The sequence below is a fragment of the Sparus aurata genome, chromosome 11 (assembly GCF_900880675.1).
Source record: "Sparus aurata chromosome 11, fSpaAur1.1, whole genome shotgun sequence".
Taxonomy (NCBI): domain Eukaryota; kingdom Metazoa; phylum Chordata; class Actinopteri; order Spariformes; family Sparidae; genus Sparus; species Sparus aurata.
This window is the reverse complement of record NC_044197.1, coordinates 31,782,076-31,799,680: the sequence shown is the minus strand read 5'-3', so window position 1 is coordinate 31,799,680 and position 17,605 is coordinate 31,782,076. Positions and strand designations below refer to the sequence as shown.

The window sequence follows — 17,605 nt, the reverse complement described above, 5'->3', positions numbered from 1 at the left end:
TTTGCCGCACAATAAGACGTGTTTGTCTGGTGCTGAAGTCATTCATCAACATATTCATCACCTTCCCTGGCCACAGAGGACCCCTCCACATCAAGGAGGAGTTTTACAAGATTGCAGGTAACCTCAATTTCAACGTGCAACCATTAGCTTCTAATTTGATCAGTCACAGTTGGATGCTCACTATTTTATGTTACAGCTTTCCCTAACATCATTGGTGCAGTTGATTGCACACACATTAGGATCAAACACCCCTCAGGAGAACATGAGGGATATTACATTAACAGGAAATCCTTCCACAGCATCAATGTTCAGGTAAGAGTGATTTGTGGTTACTATGACCTATGTGAATTAAATCTGTGTATTAAATTACCTTAATAGGTTACAAATTCACTTTTCAGATTATCTGTGATGCTGACTGCCTTGTCAGCAATTTAAAGGCAAAGTGGCCTGGGTTTCGCAAGGACTTTCACAAGGTAAGCAACACATTTTATTTGTGCTGTAAGCACCTTGGACATCATGAGTGTTTAACTCTGCCGTGTAGTTTTCTAAATGATATCTTGCATTATCAGCCGAATTCTCTGGTGTGCTGCTGTGAAAAAAGGCTATGCCTGCGAGTTATTCCTCTTGACTCTACTTGCTAACCCCTAAACCCCACCATAGCAGGCCTACAACCATCCACACAGCAAGACAAGGGCTTGAATCGAGATGACCTTTGACCTTCTGAAATCTCGGTTTCAGTGCCTGCACCAACTGAGGGTTTCCCCTGACTGTGTGTGTGCGCATTTCGTTAAGCATTAGTGTTTTTTTTTTATTCTACTTCACATTAATGAAAGGACACCTCAATGTTTTCTGATTGAATTTTTTTTTTATTTGGCAGTCATTTCTCTTGGTTGCTTGGATCCTGGAATAGAGAGAGCAAAAGCAACAAATATTAAAAGACTGTATTGCAGTTATGGTTACAGTGTGCACTGAAATACTCACTTCTCTTTCTAGTTTCTGGATTTCCAGGTCCAGTTTCATGAGTGTCCGGCGTTTAATCTCAAGCTCCAGCTCCATTTCTTGGAGCTTTCTCTTCTTCAATTTGATTTCAAAGACTGCCAGCTTTATCCCTTTCTCCAGGTGCTTTGCATACAGTCTTCTGAAAGTTTGTGAAGTCCGTAAAAAAAATGTCAATTAGCACCGCAGGATTTGTGCATAATGTAGATTTACTTTAGCCAATACTCACAATGTTACAATGCTGCTTAGAAGACTTGTGCAGCATCTGGGTCCTGTTACACATATATTTTCTATTATCTTTTATCTATCTTTTACTTGACATAGAAATGTAGGAAATCTTGATGGCTTTCAGCTGATGGTCTTATTTTTAGATGTAGGACTTACAGTTTTGGATTTAGAAGCCTGAGAGCGACAAGAACTTGAGCAGCTCCCCCATAAGCTGCAATGTTAATTTTGAGGCTACATTTCTGGAGGAGAGGAGGGCGGTACCTGATTTGCCTCTCGCTTTTCTGCCCTCATTTCTCACTCTAAAGAAATAAAAATGACATGAGTGCGTTTAGCCATGTCTCCTCTCACTCATAATATAGATATTTGGGCGATAACCATTAGAGTTTTTCATAAAGTGGCAGGAGTTTGGGAGGCTTTTTCCCATTCATTCTCTTGGGACATTTTCATCTTTGGCTCTTGTACTTCTCCAGCGTGTGTATCTGAAGAATGCGTGTGTAGTGCGTGAGCTAGAGTGCGTGACATCATCGCTAGAGTGGAGAGCAGCTGGAAAATCTGGAGAAAGAATTATCTTCAGCTGTATTTGGATCCCACATCTTTTACTTAACAAAGACAACATATACATAGAAATGTAGGAAATCTTTTTTGCTTGCTCCATGGTTGCTCCTGCTCCAGCATATGTGCAGCCATTTTAAGCTCTTTCACCCTTTGACTTTTTTACATTTTCATCCTTTTTTCACCTTTTTAAGCTTTTTTGGCCCTCTTACTCTATATCTTTTCATCCTTTTTTTTTACCTTTTTAAGCTCTTTCAGCCTTTAACTTTTCACCTTTTTTTCACCATTTTAACCTCTTCCAGCCCTCTTCATCTACAGATATTCTGCTTTTTTTCACCTTTTTAAGCTATTTCAGCCCTCATACTGTACAGCTTTTCACCTTTTTTTCACCATTCATATAGTTTTATGCATTTTCTGCAGTACATTCAGCAGATTTCTGAAATTCCTTCAGCCATCAGCATTCACACTGTATTTTTGCAGGAAATGCAATTTTTCTAGGTTTCAACTGCTACAATCATACAGATATTCAACATGTCAGCAGACATGTAATCTCACCTCATTTGTTCACTGTTATCTACTTTAAAGTCCCTTACCAGCCTGAAAAATGTTCTTGTATTTAATCTCAACTTGCTGCCAGGTCCTTATATGGCCAGACAAGTTTGTTCATTATGAAGGAGAGAAAGATAAAATAGATAAAAACGTAGCATGAGAAAAATAGATTAAATGATACATTGTGGATAATTGCTTGCACTTAATCATACTCTACATTTCCTGAGTAACATGTACATCTACTTGCCACATTTAAAGCAAAGTGTACAACAGTAGATTAGTGGACTTGAAAAGTAACTCCTTTAGTCCTGTAATTGTTGCCTAATTATGACAGTCCAAGTGGAGCACTGTTTATTAATGGTACAGTTTTGAACTACTTATGCTTTAAGCCTACACCTGGCTTGACATAGCCGCGCCTTCTCATCCTGGCTCGGCAAACGTGCAACCAATTAAGCCAGGATGCGCCAAGCAGACTAGGTCAAGCGGGGCTTGCTCAATCATCCTGGATTTCTTTATTCTACTTTTGTGCAATACCCCTCAGGTAAGAGCAGACACTGTGCCTGCATGGGGGAGGGAGGCTGACAGCAGCATATGCATGAGAATGATTGACACTTCTTAGACACCCCCCTTGGCTCTGATTGGTTCTGTTGAGCCGGGAGCGGGGCCACTGGATGGAGCCACAGACAGTGGATTTTTACACAGCTGACCTCTATCTTATTTTAGCAAGGTTTAGGTTAGATAGTTACAGACTACAACTTTAGACCACAATTTGAAATCACGTCATTTAGTCAGCTGTAGCTCATTCACACTACAAATTTTTTGTTGGGTTACTTGTGGTAGTATTAGCCAACGTTTAGATTTTTATGAGGTTGTTGGCTTTAATTAGATATTACAGATTACCAATGATAGAATATAACTGGGTACATTTACCCAAAGACTAAGTATAATTTTGAGGTACTTATACTTCTACCACAGTGCATTTACTTTACAGGTAACATGCTGCAGACCGCAAATGTATTTTATCTCCAATCAAATAATAATTTTAAAAAAAGATAATCAGTCCACCGATAGTATACAGTAAATGCAAAAATGTGTATGTGTGTGTATATATATATATATTGTGATGTCACGAGAGGCTGGTTCCTGGAGGGGCACTACATTCCCCTGAGATGGCTGCAACCTCAGACAGCTATGCCTTCATCTGCAGGTGGAGTCGGGAATTCCACCCCTCAACCCATGACATTCTACCACACCTGAGACTGATGAGTGCTTGATGAGCTGAAGGGCTTTTTAAGTGTTTGAGACACAGTCAGTGGCAGAGTGGGGTTTGGAAAACAAGCTCCTGGCTGTGCTCTCTGCGGGGGAAGGCTGGAAACTAAAGACTGGGAATACTCACCCGACGACTGGAAGGCTTACTGCTGGATTGGCCACGGGCTACAGCGCTAACTGAAGTAAGGTTGAAGATGACTGTTTAGCAAGAGGATACTTACCCAAGGGAATTAGGACTATGGTTTCACTGCCGAAGAGACATTGTTTTGACCGTTGAAGAACAACCTTACCCTTAGTTAACCCCTTTGAAATTGGAATACCTTTTCTGTTAATTCCCAAGAACTGTAATAAAAATCTTGACTATATTCTAACCTTGTGTCCTCGCACTACTTGAGCTGTCCCGCTGAGAGCCGTGTAGCCTCTCATGATATCACATATGGTGGAGAATGCGGGCATCCTCAAGCGTTAATAGTGCATGTCAGAGGCGGACACTGAAAATTTGATCACCCAATTTTCCAGATTAACTGTAGGCCCCGCCCCAAACAAAATGGAGGAAATTTTGAAAGCCCTTGTGGCTAGCAAGCAAGCCCAGACACAAGCAAACATGGCTCTCTTGGAGGAGCAGAAGAGAGCCAACCTTATGAAGATGGAGGAATTGCAGCTGCAGAAACAAATGGCCGTCCGTAATGCCCGGCCAACAAGGGCGAGTGAGTTTATATCCAAAATGGGGTCTACAGATGACGTTGAGGCATACCTGCACGCCTTTAAGGCCACGGCCACTAGGGAAATGTGACCCAAGGCACAGTGGGTTGGACTGTTAGCCCCCTTCCTGGCGGGGGAATCGCTGAATACTGTCCAGGACCTGCCCCCTGACAAGGTGACTGACTATGACGCCCTGAAGACTGAGATCCTCAGCAGAAATGGGCTCACCAAGTTTGGTATGGCCCAACACTTACACAGCTGGACCTTCCAACCCAACCAGCCTCCTTGTGCGCAGATGCACGAACTTGTCCGGATCACGCGGAAGTGGCTGGAACCAGAGAAGAGTACAGCAGCGGCCGTAGTGGAAGCCATTGTAGTGGATCGGTACTTACGGGCCCTGCCTTATGAGGCGAAACGGTTCATCGGTCAGCAGGCCTTGACCACCGCCGATCTAACCGTGGAAGCTGTAGAAAAGTACCAGGCCACGGCGGAGATGCTTCGTGCTTCCAGGAAGGAGCCCAGGAGTGCATCCCCACTCCAGGTGGGAGGAGCTTGTCCATAGAACCCCAAGGCTTCCAACCCCGCCACTTCAGGAGCTGTCCAGGCTCCAGGGAGAGCCAGAAACCAGCTGGGACCAGGAAGAGTACACCGGGAGAGTGAAACCCGACAGTGTTACCGGAGTGGGGAGTTGGGTCACGTCTCCTGGCACTGTGGGAAACCGGCGGATGAGCCTATGCCCACTGCTGAGTCTTCCAGCTCACCACCCGCCCACCTTTTTGCCTCGCTCGTGGGTGTCATAGATGGTGCCCCAGAACGACCCCCCACCTGCCCGGTGACTGTGAATCACCATGACGTGGAAGCCTTACTAGATTCAGGTAGCCGGGTCATCCTGGTGCGTAGGGACCTGGTGGATCCATCGTGTCTGACCCTGGGGAAAGTCCTCCCTGTGTCCATGGAGACACCAGAGACTACCCCACCACGGAACTCACAATGATCACCACCCGCGGAACAATACTCATGATGGCGGGTGTGGTTGATTCCCTACCCATTTCTGTACTAATTGGACGAGACTGCCCTGACTTTCACCCGCTGTGGAGAGAGGCTCAGGAGAGTCTAACCCAAGTACCTCGGAAGCGGAGAGGTAAGACTCATCCTGAGAATACTCAACTGCAACCCTCAGACCCACTCACTCCAGCCTGTGCTATTGCAGGGATGGCAGGTGCCCAGGCTGACACAGAGACTGGTCCAGACACGGGAGAAGAGAACGTGGCTCCGGAAAGTGCTCCGCTCTCCAGCGACGGAGACGTCCAAGGCACCAAAGAGCTTCTCCCTCTCACAGGCCAGTATGGTACAGCCCAGTTACAAGATCCCACTCTTGCAAATGCCTTAAGAAATGTACAGGCATTAGAGGGGGTAGTCCTAGGGGAGAGGACAAGCCCTACTTACCCCCATTTCGCGGTACGCCGGGGGTTAGTGTATCAGGTAGTAAAGAAAAATTATGACGTGAATGAACAGCTCCTCATACCACAGCTCCACCGGGCCACCATACTCAACCTAGCCCACACGCACCCCCTAGGGGCCCACCTAGGGGTAGAGAAGACTAAGGGAAGAATCTTGCAACGCTTCTTTTGGCCAGGAATACACAAAGAGATAGAGAACTACTGTCGTGGTTGCCCTGAGTGTCAGCGGGTGGCGCCAAAGCCCACATATAGAAACCCGCTCATCCCCTTGCCCATTATCGAAACTCCTTTTGAGAGGATTGGACTGGACATAGTTGGGCCCTTACCAAAAGGTGCCAGGGGGCATCAGTACATCCTGGTCATCCTGGACTATGCAACCCGATATCCTGAGGCCATCCCGCTGAGGAAGGCCACGTCCAGACAAATCGCCAAGGAACTATTCCTCCTCTTCACTAGCATGGGGATCCCGAAAGAGATATTGACGGACCAAGGGAGTCCATTCATGTCCAGGGTGATGAAAGAACTCTGTGCCCTGCTGAAGATCAAGCAGCTGAGAACGTTAGTCTACCACCCCCAGACGGACGGGTTAGTCGAACGTTTTAACAAGACACTAAAGTCCATGCTGCGGAAGGCGGTCGGTGAAGATGGGCGCAACTGGGACCAGCTGCTACCATACCTACTGTTTGCGGTGAGAGAGGTACCTTAGTCATTTACTGGTTTTTCACCCTTTGAGCTCTTGCTTTCATACAGACCCAGAGGACTGCTGGACATTGCCAAGGAGGCCTGGGAGGAACAGCCATGCCGACAGCGGACCCTGATCAAGCATGTCGGAGCCATGAGAGAGAGAATGAAGGCCATCTATCCCATGATGCGTGAACACATGGAGACCGCTCAGCGGCAACAGCAAACCTCCTACAACAGATCTGCCCAACCCTGAGAGTTTAAGCCGGGGGACAGAGTGCTGGTCCTGGTGCCAACCGTTGAGTGAAAATTCCTGGCAACTTGGCAAGGACCATATGAGGTCATTGAACGTGTGGGAGAGGTAAACTACAGGCAACCTGGAAGCCTGGTTTATGCTTCTGCGTCGCGGCGACGGCGTAGCTACGTCGTCGACCCTACGCCGTCATTGAGCATTCGAAGTTCTGCGTCGAGGGAACGCGTTGTTCTGCAATTCACCGCCAAGCCGCTAGGGGGGTGTGGCTGTGTCTTTGTTTGGTTTTGGGGGGTTCATATCGGATTCCTTGGTTTTCTTCCGGTCAGACAGTAAACAATGGCAACTGGAGATGAGGCTCGTGGATATTGAACAACAAATGCTGTTATTACAAATGGCGGTGTTGTTATACTGTTGACCGGAAAAGCAACTGCCGGAAATGACGTTCAGAGCGGACCAATCACAGTCCTTGCCGTTGGCGTCTCGAGGGGTCGACGTGACGCGCAGTCAGGATTTTTTGGAGGCGCATGTCAGGCTACGGCGTAGGGTCCGCGTAGGGGTCTGCGTCGACGACGTATCTACGACGTCGCCGCGACGCAGAAGCATAAATCAGGCTTGATGAGTGCCTGATGAGCTAAAGGGCTTTGGACCGTTGAAGACCAACCTTGCCCTTAGTTAACCCCTTTGAAATTGGAATACCTTTTCTGTTTATTCCCCAAGAACTGTAATAAAACTCTTGACTATATTCTAACCTTGTGTCCTCGCACTACTTGAGCTGTCCCGCTGAGAGCCGTGTAGCCTCTCATGATATCACTATATTTTATTTATATATATATATATATATACATATATATATATATATAATATATATATAATATATAGATATATATATATATATATATATAATATAAATATAATATATTATATATATATATATATATATATATATATATATATATATATATATATAATATATATATATATAAAATATATATATATTTATATATATATATATATATTTATATATATATATATATATATTATATATATATAATATATATAATATATATATATATATATATATATATATATATAACAGTCTTCCTGATAGTGATCAAATTATCAAATGTGCTGTAAGGACAGGAGGAGTTGGAGACAGGAGGAGTTGAAGTGTCAATAGAGCCACAGGTGCGGGCACATCCCCCATATGAGAAGATACAGAAGTGCAGATAAGATGACATTTGCTGTCCCATCTGTTACATCAAACACTCACTGTCCTGGGAAAGACAGGATACACCCAAGCATCAAAGAGTCATTGTTCATGTAAAGAAAATGTTTTATGACTGTTGTAAATGTAGGTAGCCTCCTCTCTGTTCTGTACTTAAGGGGTAACAATTTATTGTTTCGAGAGAGAACGCTTTTGCCTTCTTCTCCACGCTGCGTGTTTATTAAAAGAGATCTGGGCCCGTTTTCACAAAGAATCTTAATGCTAAAAGTAGCTCCTAACAGGCGCAAATTTGGGAGCAACTTTATCAGTACTTTACTTGAGTTAAAAAATATACTATTACTTAGTTACGTTGACGTTTGCCACCTCGTTACTCGTTACAAATAAAAATAGAAATATAGTTCATCTTTAAAGGATTATCTGGAACGGGCAAGAGAACACTTTCACCTGAAAATGACATAAGAGAACAAGGGGAGAACCATTTTTGGTTGTTTTTCTTTTTTCCCAACAACATCTTTATTTATTTCAGACATAATAACACACATATAATAATAATAATAATAATAATAATAATACATTTTATTTGTTTGGTTGCGCCTATATATAACCACTGGGACTCAAAACTCTTGCCCCAGACCATGCAGAACCCATGATCATCAAACACAACCAAGACTTGATGACAAAACACAACAACAGAATAAGAAAAAAAACAAACTTGACTACACAACAACAAAAATAAATAAAATCAAATAAACCAATAAATACAAATAATACATAAGAAAATGAAAGTAAATAAGAGGGGAGGGAATAAGTACAAAACCAACCACACCTTGCTCATATTCACAAGTAAGCATTATGCTGTATAAATTAGATAGTGGTGGTTCAACACCAGACCTTAATCCTTTCCCAAAGAAACTACAGAGAGCCACTTATGGGTCCTCCCCAGATGGTTCCACCAAATGAGACAAATCGTTGTTTGCAAGATAATTACTAAAGGGGCCCCAGATGTTATCAGAAATTGGTTGCTTACCCCTGATTGCATACGTAATCTTTTCTAAGGGCAGAATTGTTGTTAGTTCTGAAAGCCATTTACCTATCCTTGGTCTATTTACCTCTTTCCAAGCAACTGCAATGACTTGTTTTGCCAACAGCAGGCCTATGTCTAGAAATATTTTATGCTTCTTTCTTATGTTACACTTAGCTTGATAAATGCCCAATAGAAAAAGTTTCGGTTCCAACTGCAAATTTATCTCTAAATTTTCCTCAATACACTGTTTCACTTCTTCCCAGAATTTCTTTATTTGAGAGCACTGCCACAAACAGTGGAAAATCGGGCCCTTTTCCTTATCACATTTTATACAAACATCCGGTACGACACTGTTGAATTTATTAAGTTTAACTGGAGTTATATTGTTTGGCAACAATTTCATCAAAAGACATCAGATGTTTATCATCCGGCCTAGGAAGATCTCCTATTTTTTCTAACCCCTGTCCTGCCCAAATTTTAAATCCACCCTCACCTCCTCCTGGGGGAAGAGATCATTTCCCCAAATTGGACTAAATGAGAGCGAGTCAGCTACTCTGAGATAATTCCTAACTTGTTGCCACACACTAATCATGTTTTTAGTCATAGGATTCTTGGTATTCTTTTTTAACTTCTTAAAATTGGCTGAGTACAGATAAGTGGGCAAAGGCAGCTTCAGTGAATAACCTTCCATTTCTCTCCACATTGGCATATTCTCCTCCCCAAAGTAGAACATCAGTGTTCTCAGTTGCGCTGCCCAGTAGTACCAAAGTGGATTTGGGCATTTAAGCCCTCCTCTATCATACGGCAAGTACAACGATGATAGGTGCAACCTGGGGCGTCTTTTGTTCCAAAGAAACTTGATGAAAAGTGTCTTCAGTTGAGAAAATAAGTTGCTTGGTGGTGGCAGAGGTACATTTTAAAACAAATACAACAGTTTAGGAAGTACATTCATTTTGAGAGTATTTATTCTCCCCATTAATGACATTGGTAAAGCAGCTCATCTATCTAAAGAATTTGAGACATCTTGCATAACTGGTCTATAGTTAGTTTCTATGATATTGTTAAGCAATGGAACAATTTGAATGCCTAAATAAGTGAAGCAATTGACTACCCTAAATTGTGCAACTACGTAGGGCTGGGCGATTAATCGAATTTTGATCGCGAAAAACGATTAACGTGCCGCCGCGCGTCGTGTATGCAAATTACTGCACTGTAAAAGCACAGTGAACGCACCTGTGTCGCCTGCAGCTGCAGCAGTGGGTGTGTGGATCAATTGTGGAACGGGCGATTGACAACATGGCAGAAAAGCAGCCTGAGCCTTTAGTTGAAAAGAAAGGTAGGACAACTTCGGTCATTTGGAGACATTTTGGCTTCGAATCGTCGGACATGGAGCAGAAGGAGATTGTTTGCAAAGTTTGTCACACCGTCGTGTCTGCACCCCAGGGCAACACGACACATTTATTTAACCATGAAGTGGTCTATGACAAAGTACTGAAGAAGCAAAGGACCCAAAAAAGTGCAAGAGCGTCAACTTCAGCCACAGCCACCGCCACCGCAACACAGTCCTCCATTGACGACACTCTTTACAATGCCACTCCATATCCCACCAGCTCCCGGCGACAGCGAGAGATAACGGAGGCTGTGACATTCATGCTAGCTAAGGACATGTGCCCTATCAGTACAGTTAGCAACCCAGGCTTCAAGACACTGGTCAAGATTTTGGACAAGCGGTACGTGTTGCCATCACGCAAACATACAAATATTATTATCATTTAGTTTTTTACTTGTTACTAATCTATCTGGTTGTTTTTCTAAAAGTTATATTTAAAGTTGAGTTTTGGTGGCTCAATTAGTACTTTTTTTGAAATCAGTGAATAATTGTGTTTATTAATCGTGATTTCAATATCAATTTAAATAATCGTGATTATTATTTTTAGCATAATCGCCCAGCCCTACAACTACGTTGGATGGATTTTCCCTGTCTATTTGATTTAATAGCATAATAGATGTTTTAGACTTATTAATCTTATAACCTGAAATCTTACCGAACTCCCCAATCCAATCTAACAGGGCCGGGGTGGATTTATTGGTATTTTTGAGAAAAACAATTATGTCATCTGCATATAAGGCTAAACGGTGCTCAGTCTGTCCTATGGTTATCCTAGAAATGTTATCATGTGACCTCACTGCAATTGCCAAAGGTTCGATTGCCAAAATGAACAGTAATGGAGACAGAGGGTCCCCTTGTCTACACCCTCGATTTATTTTTATAGTTTTTGAGATATTGCTATTAGTCAAAATGTGTGTGTATGGTTCCTTATAAAGTAATCTTATCCAATTACAAAAATTCTCTCCCAAACCAAAGCGTGCCAGAATCTCAAACAGATAGGACCATTCCACTCTGTCAAACGCTTTTTCAGCGTCGATTGACAGTAAAGCAGTGTCTGGCGCCCCCTTTCGGTGATGAAGAATATTCAAAATCCCTCTGACATTACGGAAGCCTTGTCTGCCGCGAATGAACCTGTTCTGATCCCCCCCAGTTATCTTAGGTATTATTTCTTCGATTCTTTTTGCCAAAATCTTACAAAGTATTTTCAAATCTGCGTTTAGCAGACTAATGGGTCTCCAATTTTCACATTTATTGTTAGGTTTACCTGCCTTTGGGAGCAGAGTAATTCATGCTCCTCTTAGAGACAATGGCAAGATGCCTTTTTGGAAGGACTCTGTAAACATTTCTAAAATCAGCAATTTATTTTAAAATTTTTTATAGATTTCAGTTGGGAGGCTATCAGGTCCGGGAGTTTTTCCTGCTTTAATACTATCAATTGCAGCAGACAATTCCTCTACCGTAATATCTTTCTCCAAATTTATCCTAAGGTTTTCTGATACAGTGGGTATATTCATACTATCTAAAAATACTTTTAGTTCCGAATTGTAATTAATTATTTCTGAACTATAAAGACCTTCATAAAAATTCCTGAAAGATTCATTTATTTCTTGATCATCCTTGATCACTCTGCAGTGAGGTGATAGCCCTTTCACACTGTAGCTGCTTGAGGCGCCATGCAAGTACTTTCCCAGGTTTTTCACCCTGATCATAGAAGGACTGCTTAAGTCTCAACAGACTGGCCAACGTCTTTGATGCAAATAATTCATTGTACTGAGCTCTAAGCAGCAATAGATTTTGATGAGATTCTGCTGACCTTGTTCTGTAATATTCATTTTCTATTTCTTTCATTTTTGTCTCTAAATTTTTTGCCTTTTGAAAAGTCAGTTTTGCTTTAGAGCTTGTGATGCTGATTATTTGGCCTCTGATAAAAGCTTTAAAAGGCCTCCCATAAATAAACCTTAAAACTTTCTTTCATAAAAGAGGAGCTGCAAGAAGAGGAAGAGCACGTGGAGGTGGAGGAGGAGAACATGGAAGAGGAGGACGTGGGAGAGGAAGAGGGAGAGGAAGAGGGGCGGCTGGGAGAGGAAGAGGGATGCCTGCAGCTTCTGGGTGTTGATCTTCCCTGTATAGGGGAGAGATATTGTAATTAGGATCCTTATTTCTGAACACGTTTTTGGGAGCTCGGTGTCATTTCATCAAATATCACTGTGCATACATTTTAATGTCTAATTATTGCATAATGCTTACCCCTCTATCTCAATAGAGATACAATAACAGCATAGCTGGGTCAGCTGCACCCTCAACACCCGTTATATTTGTGTCTGACCCCAGCACGCTGTACACCCCTGATGCAACTCGAGACAAAGGCTTTGGTACTGAACCTGCTCCTGTGCATATAATATTTCAATGATATGTAAAACATAGGCTACCTTACATTTAAACATCTTCATATCAAAATAGCACTTTGGATAAAACAAGACTGTAAACATAAAGATTATTTTGTATTTGGATTTTGTAAATTGCATTGTAAATTAGCAATGTTAATTCCCACCTGTTTTCTCGATGGCTCGTTTGTAGGCTGCAATCTCAGCCCTTGAATGAGATTGCAGCAAATACCACCGTTTCTCGCAGTCGTCGGCTGAACGCGATACTGGTGGGAACGCAGCATTGATGTTAAAGCTGATGCTTTCCCATGCATCCCGCTTTGCTTTGCACGTTACCCCGGAGCCAAATTTACCCTTGATCGTTTGTCTAAATTCAAGCACCAACTGGGCCAGGAGCAGCAACTGGTCCTGTGACCGATTGGGCTTTCTTGTCCTTTTCTTTGTTGTTTCCATTGTTTCCGTTGTTGAACTTGAACGGGCGATCATTTATAGTGTCACAACATAGTCCTATTGGATAATTGGCCGATGTGGACGTGTTAATGTTTTTCATCGCAATCTTCTAATTTTATTTGGCCAAAGCGGTTTTGTTTGGAGCGGAAGGTGCACGTAATTCTCCTCATAAATATATTTCTTTATAGGCTTTGTCATGGGCTTGTAGGCAACTTCCTTATTTTCACTTCATGCATTGCGTAGCCTAAATGACTTTTCAATGGGCTGCCCTGTCAGTCAACAACCAATCACCATTGTGACTGCTTCTAAGTGCGTCCTTATAAAATGACATCATCCATAGCAACAGAGAGTTACTTCTAGTTTAGGAGTTCACTGTTTTCATAACTAAGAGTAGGTCTCAGCAGCTTTGTGAATTACTTTTAAGAAACGACTCCTACATAAAAACTTTTAGTCCGATTTAGGAGTACTCCTAACGTTAAGATAAAAGTCTTTGTGAATACGGGCCCTGGTCTGTTAAGTGATTGAAACAAATAAACTAAACGCCCCGGCTAGTATTTGGTATTTTACAGTACTCTAAAAATACTCTGTACTTTACTTGTACTTGTATCAAAAGTAGGCCTACATTTTTTCACAAGATACTTTTGATACTTAAGTACATTTAATGTGAGCTACTTTAAGACTTTTACTCAAGTAATTTTCTTATGGGTGACTTTTACTTTTACCAAAGTCATTTTTAGTTATGGTACTTTTACTTTTACTTAGTTATTTTTTTCAAGTACTTTATACACTTCTGGACGCAACAACAATCAACTGAAACAATCCACGCCGGAGTTCAAATGTTTGGCAACACTCCGGTATTTGGCTACGGGGAAAATGCAGCTCTTCGCACAGGACTAGAATTACCTGGGGACCTCAAGTGATTTAGAAATTATCCCACCACAGCTGTGTTTCGTGCTGCGCATTCACACAGGATAAGCAAAGTCTGTGTTTTAATTTAGATTTACTGACATTATCCCCCAGGTCGATCGCACCGGAGCCCTTGTTGGAGCAGCACAACGCGGTTAGATATAGATATTACTAATATAATAACTGGTGAGCCTGTTGAAAGATGGAAGAATTTTCCTTACCGCATGCTGCCATGCATGTAATCCATCTAATCATCTTTCGAGATTTCGCTCTTCTGATGAGCCTCCTGAATTTGCACCCAAAATGCTGTCAAAACTTTTATTCAAAATTCCCAACGCAGCCTCCATAATTCTCGACCGGAAAAAAGGCAGAAAAAAGGTATGGAAAACACAAAAAACCTTAAGAAAAAAAAAAACAAAACACGACCCCAAATCACAGAAATGCCGTTTCGCACGGGACTAATATTATCACATGACCTCTGTGTTTGGTGAAATATGGTAGGTAATTTGCGGTGGAATTTTTACTTTACAAATTATGGCAGGCAGACATGGCAGATTTGCATGGGATTAGGATCACAGACGACCTCCGCAATTATTACAAACTACTGGAGGTCCCCAGGTTATACTAGTCCCGTGCGAATAGGGCTTTTGTGTCAGTCGGAAAAAGTTGCATTCCATCAATACACAAATTGTCTTTGACACAAGTTACAATATACTGGACATTGTTGGGAAATGGCCCGGATCAACACACGATTCCCGAATTTTAATGGAGAGTGGTTTGACGTAGCCTTTCGAGCAAATGCCGCTTTGTTTGACAATTCCCGTTTTTCATCGCAATCTTCTAATTTGTCATTTTTGTCTGAAGCGTTTTTGTTTGGCGGGGGGTGCACTTAATTCTCCTCATAAATACATTTCTTTATCCAATATCCATAGCAACAGAGAGTTACTTCTAGTTTAGGAGTTCAATGTTTTCATAACTAAAAGTAGGTCTCAGCGGCTTTGTGAATTACTCTTAAGAAACAACTCCTACATAAAAACTTTTAGTCCGATTTAGGAGTACTCCTAACGTTAAGATAAAAGTCTTTGTGAATACAGGCCCTGATTTATATGCTGAAGTCTGAAGTTCTTCTGAGACTTAGCAACTCTCTACCTCACAAAGGAGAATTTCCACAACATTTTATAACACACGCACACACACACACACACACACACACACACACACACACACATATATATGTATATATATATATATATATATATATATATATATATATATATATATGTATATATATATATGTATATATATATATATATATATATATATATATATATATATATATATATATATATATATATATATATATATATATATATATGTATATGTGTGTGTGTATATATATATATATATATATATATATATATATATATATATATATATATATATATATATATATATATATATATGTATATATATATATATATGTATAGTGATAGTATCAGAGGCGCAGTACTGGGAAACTGAACCAGTATGAATGGATGAGCCAGCTGCACATATGGAGGGGGTGTCTTACAGTCTGATGACTGCACAGGTCCTTCACTCAACTTAATAAACAGAAATGTCCCACAAAGCAACGTTACAGAACCAAACAAAAGTAACGTAGTAACTGTAACTGTCTTTGGCAACTTACATGAGGAAAAAGATACCACAGATATAGTGGAGAAGTGTCCGTCCTCCCGCCTGTCCTACTGACTCCTTGCGACATTTCTGCCCGAGAAACAGCGTCTGTCACCCGCAAAAATCTTTAACTCATCGAGTGTTCGTGAGGAAAAAAAAATCTCCGCGCCCGTCAGCACTCCTGACCGAGACTTCAGTGAACTTTCGGAAAACAGCCTCTGTCACGTTACACGTTACCATCACGCCTCTTTAGGAGCTGCAGCGCCGGCTTTCTGTGTGAATTCACGGCGGAGATCTTTTGCTCTGTGTGAATCAACATCGGCAGAGAATTGGCGAACCGCGGCTGCGGCTTTTAATGTAGATGTGGTTTGGTTTAGTTTGTTTGTGTAAGTGGCCTTTTTTATTAAGTGTAGTGGTCATCTCTTTTGTTAAATGTTGTTGTTGCATGTCGTGTTTCTGACTGAGCACCCTGACAAGATAGCTGCTGGGCATTTTTCCAGAATTTTCCACCTTTTATTATTTTGCCTTTCTTATTTTTGGTGGTAATCCTGAGTGGGGGTACGCTTCAGTTTTTTGCAGTTGACTAGGTTCCTGGTCTTCGGTGATGCACTAATTTCAGCGTTTAAAGATGCCTCGAGCTCGGCAAGCCACTGAAGACTAGCTAGGCGAGTTAGCCATCTTGGTAGGCAGGTAGTTGGGGTGTCACTGCAATTTGTTTCCTTTCGTTTATACTTTGCACAGCAACATAATTTTGTGTGAGATGGCTGCTTTTTGTTCACGTTGTGATGTGTGGCCCTGATTAATACTTGTGTGCAGTAACTTTTTGTGACCTTTTGGTTGTGGAACTGGACTCCACTTTTGTAGGGTCACTTGTGGTTGCAGCTTAAGAGTAAGCTTGCAACATTTGTGTAGTGGTGACTACAGTGTGATGCCTTTTTGTGTGTGGTTGTTGCAGTCCACTTTTGGTTTGGTCACGTAGGTGTTGCTGTTTTTCATGTATTAATTAGTGTGATTGGGATGGTGTCACGCCCCAGATTAGTGGATTTTGAGTGGTGGGTATGGCTTGTCCAGTCACTTTGTCTCTTTCTGTTGCACTCCCTTTGGAAATCACAAGGTGTCCATTTTGGGTGTGGTAGTGGCAGTTCACTTTTGTTGGGTCCCTTGTGGTTGCAGCTTAGGTGTAAGCTGGCAACATTTGTGTGTAGCAGTGGCTACACAGTGACACCTTTTGTGCAGTGACTGTTGCACTCCACGGTTGTGTTCACCTGTGTGTGCGATGTATGTGTGTGTGTTACCACAGTTGATGTATTTGTTTTTGTGTTCTCTCCTCATGGTGGTGGCCATTTTGTTTGTGGGAGTGGCACCACTAACCAGGTTTTGGGTCCTGTTTTTATGTAGATTGGTTTTAAGAGGGAACAGACTTGTGATTACTCAACACCCGAATGCATTAACTTGAAAATTTCTATAGGGAGAAATGTTCAGTTTTAAGGGGGGAGATCTTATGACCCTAGAGGTCATAAATGTTTGTATGTTTTTTAATATCCCTCTTTTTACATGAGTGAGTGTGTGTGTTAATTGGTTGTAGGTTGTCCCTGGGAGCTGATTGGTTCCTGCCTGGAAGACGAGGGTATAAAGGCTGGCTCCTCTCCAGTTCCTGTGGACTCTCCTCCATTGACCCAGACTGCCAGCATGCATGATTGTCAAAAATGTTTGTTTTGAATAAAACTATTTAAAAATGCTCTTTGCTGCTGGTGCTTGGAGGATGGGAGGAGGGGAGTCCCAATCTCTTGTTGCACCAGGGTTTCCCCTAGGCCCTGGTTGTAACACTCATTGATGACATTTAAGTGAAATACACATCTCCT

General features: G+C 41.9%; 1 long non-coding RNA gene across 1 annotated transcript; it reads left to right on the top strand.

Moving 5' to 3' along the window:
* Positions 1-17,432, top strand: LOC115591040 (uncharacterized). Its single transcript, XR_003985886.1, has 4 exons — positions 1-117; positions 197-312; positions 399-473; positions 17,329-17,432. It is a non-coding gene; the product is annotated as an uncharacterized LOC115591040 (long non-coding RNA).
* The last annotated feature ends 173 nt before the right edge of the window (positions 17,433-17,605 follow it).